The 9,043-nt window shown below is 32.7% G+C and overlaps 1 non-coding gene across 1 annotated transcript; it reads left to right on the top strand.

Annotated features, from left to right (window-relative positions):
• The first annotated feature begins 5,739 nt into the window (after nt 1-5,739).
• On the top strand, nt 5,740-5,846 carry LOC132502248 (U6 spliceosomal RNA). Its single transcript, XR_009534442.1, has one exon. It is a non-coding gene; the product is annotated as a U6 spliceosomal RNA (small nuclear RNA).
• The last annotated feature ends 3,197 nt before the right edge of the window (nt 5,847-9,043 follow it).

Below are 9,043 nucleotides of genomic sequence, written 5' to 3' on the forward strand. Positions count from 1 at the left end.
CAATTGGAAAACTGGCTAATGGCACCCAAACTCATCAAGATATAAAACTTAAGGACGTCTTGTAACTTTAAAGACTACCTAGTCAATCTCTAATCCTTGCTTGAATGTTTTCTACAAGAAAGCCATCCACTTGGTCTGAAATAACTACACAAGTAAAAAAAGCTCCCTGAAGACGGTGACCTGAAAATGAAAGTTCAACATGGTGGAAAATATAGTAAGAAAGGATTCCTAATTGTTCTATTGTTGTAAAACTCTGAGGCAGGCAAGGATTATTGAGAGTAGACTTCCTTCTTGCTGTGCCTCTATGCTAGCCCTGAAATCTGGCTACTTCAAGTAAGGAACATTGGCAGATATTAGAGGAAGCACACTACTGGGTTTATTGTTCTGCTTTTTCCTGCTTTAAAGTGCTATCTTATATATAGTTAATGGCTATTTCCCAGGGTAACTATTCCATGGTTCTTCATCCAATTATCTAGACAACTATTACCTCTAAGCTAAAACTGCCAGTCAAGAATTTATTGGAAAGTGGAAGAGAAGTGTCAGTATGGTTTAACTTCACCCTTTATTTAGTTATGTTATTCATATATTTTTTTAGTGAAATACGTTATAACAAGAAAAGTTAAGATATATGTTTATCTGAAAGGGGTTTTTAGTGGTATTATTATTTTCAATAGCCACGTGTGGCTAGTGGATTTCTTAGTGGACAGCACAGATCTAGATTTTTACTTTTAGATCTTTCTTTATTCATTTGGTTGCACCAGTCTTAGTTGTGGCTCCCTGGCTCCTTAGTTGCAGCATATGAACTCATTAGTTGCAGCTCCCGGGCTCCTTAGTTGTGGCATGTGAACTCTTAACTGCAGCATGAGAACTTTTAGTTGCTTCATGAATGAGGGATCTAGCTATCTGCATTGGAAGCATGGAGTCTTGTCCACTGCAGCACCAGGGAAGTCCTTAGAGATATTATTTCAAATAAGAGTTTCCTATCACTTCAACTAAATTAGAATATCATTAAGCATATGTAGTTTTTAAAATTTCTTTTGTTTTAGACTGCTTTCCTAAACTATTGAGTGAAAAGCATGGTTTATTTAATTCAGCTACTCAACTGTGTAAAGCCTCACTCTTTGGCATTAAAAATAATAAACAAGTTGCGGCCACTCACCTGGTGACTTTTATCCTGAGCATCAAAGTCTAATGACAAAGACTCAATAGGTAGGAAAAAAAGGTGAGAGTGAGCCTTCCAACCTCAAATTTGAAAAAGAAAAGCTACCACTAAAATTCTTTGCATATGAAGGTTTGCATATGAAGTGCTGTTTTTAAAATGTCTTTTACTAGAGATAAATGGAAAATGTGAAAGGTTAAATAATTTACCTTAATAATTTAATTTATAAAGAAATCTCTGTAGTTGCCCTGGACTTTCATACCTCAAAATATGTTATACGTGTGTGTGTGCATGTATAAATATATTAGCACAACCTAAAGCTTACATGTATTTCATTATCATGTATAATAATAATGATAAGATGATGCTTTTTTCAACTGCCTAGGAAATCCAGGTAGCCAGGAGAATGGATTATCCTGGGAGTCAAAAGATGACTGGCAAAAAAATTGAGCTTTATTATAGGAATTTTCCAAAAAGGTCTGAAGTCATGGGGTCAAATTCATGGCTCCCTCTGCAGTGAAATTACTTATCAAATTCAGGTCTTGCAAGTTCTTGGTGTCATAATTCTGAACACTAGTTAATGTTAACACATAGTTGGAGATGTAGCAAGTAGGGTTATATGATATTATTCTTAATAGGTCAAGAATATCTCTGACCAAATCCCCCAATTTTGATTATTTTCAACTCAATATTAATGATATTTATCAAACATTTACTATTTTCTATAAGTTCTATCACTGAGAGAATAAAAGGTAGTTTGGAGAGTTTCATTGATTCAGATAGTTTCTGATAGTATCATTTTTCTTATATAATAATTTCTGATATATTTATTAATTTATATATTTAATATAATTTCTGATATACTTAATCACTTGAAATCACAAGAAGAATATAAAATATCATTATCAACAAGAATGTCATATTTATGATGTAGATATAACTAGGCTGTTTTCGAGCTTTGGTTTTAAAGGAAAGGAATGCTCAGCATAGTTTGAGAGTTTTCACAAATTTCTGGAAAGAAACTTTTTACATATAAAGTATAACTATGGTCCAATGATCAAAAACTTTAGATAAGACTATGATTCAAAATGAATTGGCACCTCAAAAATAAAACTTTTGTCAGATATCCATGAATAACATAAAAGAGCAAACTAGATGAGAACTGTCTAAAATTCACAGTAAGCAAGCCTGAAGACCTTTTGCAAGATTCTGTATGTTCTTCCTTCCTCACTTCCATTCTCCCTTACTTCTTTTCTTCCTTCCTTTCTTGCTTTTTTCTTTCTTGTTTAATTGTAAGAGTTTAGAAGAAATACACATAACCTAAGAAAACAAAAGTGTGACAAAAACATGGAAAAGACGTGTCAGGAAGATCTGTCCTCAAAATGAGATGTGGCTTGTGAACATGTTGAATGTAAGAAAAGTGGGACTTCTGGGAATGTTTGCAGAGGAAGGTAAAAGAGAAATAGAGGTCAACCTGCTTGAGGCAGGTGCTATTATTTTAATAGAAGTCATTAAAAGGAGCCTACATTACTCTAATTTGTCTTCTATTTCCATCATCGAGTAGAAGTTCTTCAAACTTAAGGGTGGGATAAATGTAGAAAAGAAAGAATTGAATCCTTAAATCAGGCATTGCAAGGTTTAATGCCTATAGACACCAGGAAGATAACATAGAGAGGCATGCAGGGCATAAAACAAAGAGGAGAATGTGGAACTGTAGAGAACTGAAAAGCACATCTTTATCTAAAGTAATTCATGCTCCATTATTAAAAAAATAAAAACACATCCTATGAAGAAAATGCTGCCCAGTGACCCTTCCTTTTCTGCTATCCTTTATGTCAAACCTCCTAGAAATCCTTGTCTGGACTTTCAATTCTAGTACTGCAGTGCATAAGATGTCTTGAAAAAAATATCCCACTACATAACACCCATGAATACTGAGTGTATTACAGCAAACATTATTTGTTTGGTTGATAGATTTGTTTCCTCTTTGGTTTGTTTTGTTTTAGGTCATTCTTTACAGCTCAAGAAAGCAAATAAAATAAGTATCAGTGGTCAGATAAAAAATGGGAGCTAGAAACAAGAAGTAAGTCAGTGTATATTTTAAGCTATTCTGGTGCCCATACAGACAGTGATAACTAGGAGAATATTTAGTATTTGTTCAGGCAACAGGAGACATGGATGCGTCCACTGCAAAGAGAATTGAGAATTGTGGCACTCACATAAAACTGGAACCCATCCAGTGAAATTCTCAGTGAAAGTATTAGATGGGAAACTCACTGAATTGTCAAAGGGATATAACATTCATTAAGTGTCTTGAAATTGGCTTTGGGCTCAAAAAGGTGTCATTTGAGAATTGAGTCATTTATCTGACCTAGCATAGATTTGTGATTTGCATGTATCTTCTTTGTGTAGCCATTGATACCTGCAGACAAATATTAACTTCAAAAGACCCACAAAAGAAAAGTGATACTCAGCTAAAAAATTATCTGAAGTAATAGAATCAGCATGTCAGAAAGAGACAAATGTTCATTTGTCTGATGTTGCAGACCACTGTGGGAATGATGAACAGTTCAATAAATGCTACTGGGGTAGTAATAAAATATGACTGAATTCTTACCCTACACCATGTAGACAATTCAATTATAGGTGAATTAAATATTAGCTAAGACAATGAAACTTCAAACTTTTAGAATAAAACATGCAATAATATATTGATAACTTCTGGAAAAAAAAGGATTTCTTGACACAAAATACATTATAATGAAAGTGTTGACAAGTTGACTATATTTCTTTAAATGTATTTAATTACAACTAGAAAAATTAAAAGACAACTCTATTCTAAGAAAAGATAATTATAATATATTAACCAACTTTTGTTAATATAAATTATAAAATATATAATATATGAATTAAAATTAAAAAGCAATAATATGAAGTCAAAAAAACATTTAAGAAATATATGCAAAAGAAAATAACAAACAACCTACAAGAGACGATAACTGAATCACCAATAAATAATGGTAGAGATGTTCACCTTCACTATCAAACAGAAAGCTGTGAAATAGGAAACATAAAAAGATAACTTTTCATACCATCAAACATTTTTTAAGTTATAAAAATAACAAGAATTGTCAAAGGTGCACTATGACACAACTGTTATATTCTACTAGAGGAAATATAAAGTTGTACCATCAAACAAATTTACAACTGAGAATAAATTGCAAATGTGAAAATGCATAGTAAACACTAGCAAATGTGAAAATGTGTGTATCTTAGGACCCAATAATCCAAATATATAGCCTTACCCATGCACAAACTGACATTTACAATAAGCATCTTTCTGAATATTAGAAAATAAGAAAAACCAAAAATATCAATCGAGAAAAAGAATGGGTAAAACCAATTATATGATTTATACAGTAACTATTAACATTAATAAATGATAGCCACACATGTCAGCTTTGGTGTATTTCATATACATTTGACTAGAATATATTTGAATTGAAAAATGCCTACAAGAATTAATACAATATATTTACTTTGCACACAGTTTAAAAGTAGGCATAAAAGACTCTATTTTTTTAAATTATTTGTGTCAAAAAATTATAAGCCAAAACACAGGAATAGTTAAGTAATTATAGGAATTTCACCTAGTACCCAAGGAAGGGGAAAAACAAACAATGAAGGATATTAAGGAGTTCTATTAAATGTTAATGCTTATTAAATTAACTATTTGGATATGTATTTTATTATTTGTACATATTTATGCTTAATAAAATTACAATATATACCTAATTTAAAAGAATAATTAAAATCATCCACCTTTTTTATTCTAATCTGTTTAGTTACCATATCTATATGGAAATTATATTCAAGGTCACAAGTGTTCTCTAAATTTCTAAATCAAAACCTAATGTTAGTCTTTATCTTAATTTCTTTGGTAGATTTGAACATGATTGCTGACTCCCTTCCTCTTTGTTATATAAAAATGCATTTAAGTATGAAACACTATACTTTGTGAAAAACTGTATGTGTACCTGTGTGAATTTTTTCAATATGATTTTTCTTCCTTTTCATCTTCTTTTATTTTCCTACTGGAATTCAAAGTATAAGAATATTAGACCACTTATTGTTGATGTTCTGTTCCTTATTTTCCCCCCATACCAAACTCTTTTTCCTCTTTTACTTAACTTTTGTGTTTTCTTTCCCTGTGTCTTCAGCAGTACTAATCTTCATTTCTGTGTCAAATCTACAAATAAACCCGTTTTGTGAATTGGCTTTATTTTAGTTTTTGCATTGTTTTTAGATCTAGATGGTCCTTTAGGTTCAAATTAATAATTTCAGTTTCTTCCTATATTATGTTGATATATTTCTTTAAATCCTTGAATATATTTGTAATAGTTATTCTAAGTTTTTTTTTAATTCCATCTAAGTCATGGCTTTCCTGAAGATGCTACTGAATGTCACAGATGTTTAATGGCATCTTTACACTCATGCAATGTGTCTATATCACAGTCACCAGACAAGCATCTTTCTCTTTAAGTTTTAAAAATAACAAATTCTGTCAAAGATGTGCAGCATTGCTCCCTTCGGCAGCACATATAATAAAATAGGAATAATACAGAGAAGATTATTATGGTCTCTGCACAAGGAAGACATGCAAATTCATGGAGGGTTCCATATTTTTACTAGAGGAAGAAGAACAAACAAAACCCAAAGTTACCAGAAGAAAAGAAATCATAAAGATCAGAGCAGAAATAAATGAAATAGAAACAAAGAAAATGATAGCAAAGATCAATAAAACTAAAAGCTGATTCTTTGAGAAGAGAAGATAAACAAAATTGATAAACCATTAGCCAGACTCATCAAGAAAAACAGGGAGAGGACTCAAATCAATAAAAATCAAAATGAAAAAGGAGAAATTACAACACAAACCACAGAAATACAAAGCATCTTAAGAGACTACTAAGCAACTCTATGCCAATAAAAAGGACAAGCTGGAAGAAATGGACAAATTCTTAGAAAGTTATAACCTTCCAAGACTGAACCAGGAAGAAATAGAAAATATGAAAACACCAATCACAAGTAATGAAATTGAAACTGTGATTAAAAGTCTTCCAACAAACAATAGTCCGGGACCAGATGGCTTCATAGGTGAATTATATGAAACATTTAGAGAAGAGTTAACACCCATCCTTCTCAAACTCCTCCAAGAAATTGCAGAAGAAGGAACACATCCAAACTCATTCTATGAGGCCACGATCACCCTGATACCAAAACCAGACAAAGATACTACAGAAAAAGAAAATTACAAACCAATATCACTGATGAATATAGATGCAAAAATCCTCAACAAAATATTAACAAACAGAATCCAACAACACATTAAAAGGATCATACACCATTATAAAGTGGGATTTATCCCAGGGATACAAGGATTCTTCAATATATGTAAATCAACCAATGTGATGAACCATATTAACAAATCAAAGAATAAAGACCATATGATCATCTCAATAGATGCAGAAAAAGCTTTTGTCAAAATTCAACACGCATTTATGATAAAACTCTCCAGAAAGTGGGCATAGAGGGAACCTACCTCAACAAAACAAAGGCCATACATGACAAACCCACAACAAACATCATTCTCAATGGTGAAAAACTGAAAGCATTTCCTCTAAGATCAGGAAGAAGACAAAGATTTCCACTCTCACCACTATTATTCAATATAATTTTGGAAGTCCTAGCCATGGCAATCAGAGAAGGAAAAGAAATAAAATGAATACAAATTGGAAAAGAAGAAGTAATGTTGTCACTGTTTGCAGATGACATAATAATATACATAGAGCATCCTAAAGATGCTACCAGAAAACTACTAGAGCTAATCAATGAATTTGGTAAAGTTGCAGGATACAAAATTAATGCACAGAAAGCTCTTGCATTCCTACACACTAATGATGAAAAATCTGAAAGATAAATTAAGGAAACACTCCCATTAACCATTGCAACAAAAAGAATAAAATACCTAGGAATAAACCTGCCTAGGGGGAGAAAAGACCTGTATGCAGAAAACAATAAGATACTGATGAAAGAAATTAAAGATGATACCAACAGGTGGAGATATATATCATGTTATTGGACTGGAAGAATCAATATTGTGAAAATGACTATACTACCCAAAGCAATATACAGATTCAATGCAATCACTATCAAATTACCAATAGCATTTTTTACAGAACTAGAATAAAAAATCTTAAAATTTTTATGGAGACATCAAAGACTCCACATAGCCAAAGCAGTTTTGAGGGAAAAAAATGGAGCAGGAGGAATCAGCCTCCCTGACTTCAGACTATACTACAAAGCTACAGTAATCAAGACAATATGGTATTAACACAAAAACAGAAACATAGATCAATGGAAAAAAATAGAAAGCCCAGAGGTAAACCTATGCACCTATGGTCAACAAATCTCTGACAAAGGAGAAAAGGATATACAATGGAGAAAAGACAGTCTCTTCAATAAGTTGTGCTGGGAAAACTGGAAAGCTACATGTAAAAGAATGAAATTAGAGCATTCATTAACACCATAAAAAATAAACTCAAAATGGATTAGAGACCTAAACGTAAGACTGGACACTATAAATTTCTTAGAGGAAAACATACGGAGAGCACTCTTTAGGATTAATAACAGCAAGATCTTTTTTGATCCACCTCTTAGAGTAATGGAAATAAAAACAAAAATAAACAAATGGGACCTTATGAAACTTCAAAGCTTTTGCACAGCAAAGGAAACCATAAGCAAGATAAAAAGATAACCCTTAGAATGGGAGAAAATATTTGCAAATGAATCAACTGACAAAGGATTAATCTTCAAAATATATAAACGGCTCATGCAGCTCAATATTAAATAAACAAACAGCCCAGTCCAAAAGTGGGCAGAAGACCTAAATAGACATTTCTCAAAATAAGGCATACAGATGGCCAAGAAGCACATGAAAAGCTGCTCAACATCACTAATTATTAGAGAAATGCAAATCAAAATTACAATGAGGCATCACCTCACTCCAGTTAGAATGGGCATCATCAGAATATCTACAAACAACAAATCCTGGAGAGGGTCTGCAGAAAAAGGATCCCTCTTGCACTGTTGGTGAGAATGTAAATTGATACAGCCACTATGGAGAACAGTATGGAGGTTCCTTAAAAAACTAAAAATAGAATTACCATATGACCCAGCAATCCCACTACTGGGCATATACCCAGAGAAAACCGTAATTCAAAAAGACATATGAACCTCAATGTTCATTGCAGCACTATTTACAATAGTCTGGTCATGGAAGCAACCTGAATGCCCATCGACAGATGAAGGGATAAAGAAGATGTGGTACATAACTACAATGGAATATTACTCAGCCATGAAAAGGAACGAAATTGGGTCATTTGTAGAGACGTGGATGGATCTAGAGACCGTCATACAGAATGAAGTAAGTCAGAAAAAAAAAGAAATATTGTATATTAACGCATATATGTGGAACCTAGAAAAATGGTACAGATGAACCAGTTTGCAGGGAAGAAATTGAGACACAAATGTAGAGAACAAACATATGGACACCGAGGGGGGAAAGTGGCAGGGGGCTGGGGTTGGGGGTGTGCTGAATTGGGTGATTGGGATTGACATATATACACTGGTGTGTATAAAATTGATGACTAATAAGGACCTGCTGTTTAAGAAAATAAATGAAATCAAATAGAAAAAAAAAAAAAAAAGATGTGCAGCAAAACACCTCATATCCTCTAAGAGGAAGTGTATATTTGTTGGCTCTGACAATTGGTCAGTTTACAGCTCCCTAGCATTAGTTCTTCCCCATTAATTATTATTTGCCTG

The sequence above is a fragment of the Mesoplodon densirostris genome, chromosome 14 (assembly GCF_025265405.1).
Source record: "Mesoplodon densirostris isolate mMesDen1 chromosome 14, mMesDen1 primary haplotype, whole genome shotgun sequence".
NCBI lineage: Eukaryota > Metazoa > Chordata > Mammalia > Artiodactyla > Ziphiidae > Mesoplodon > Mesoplodon densirostris.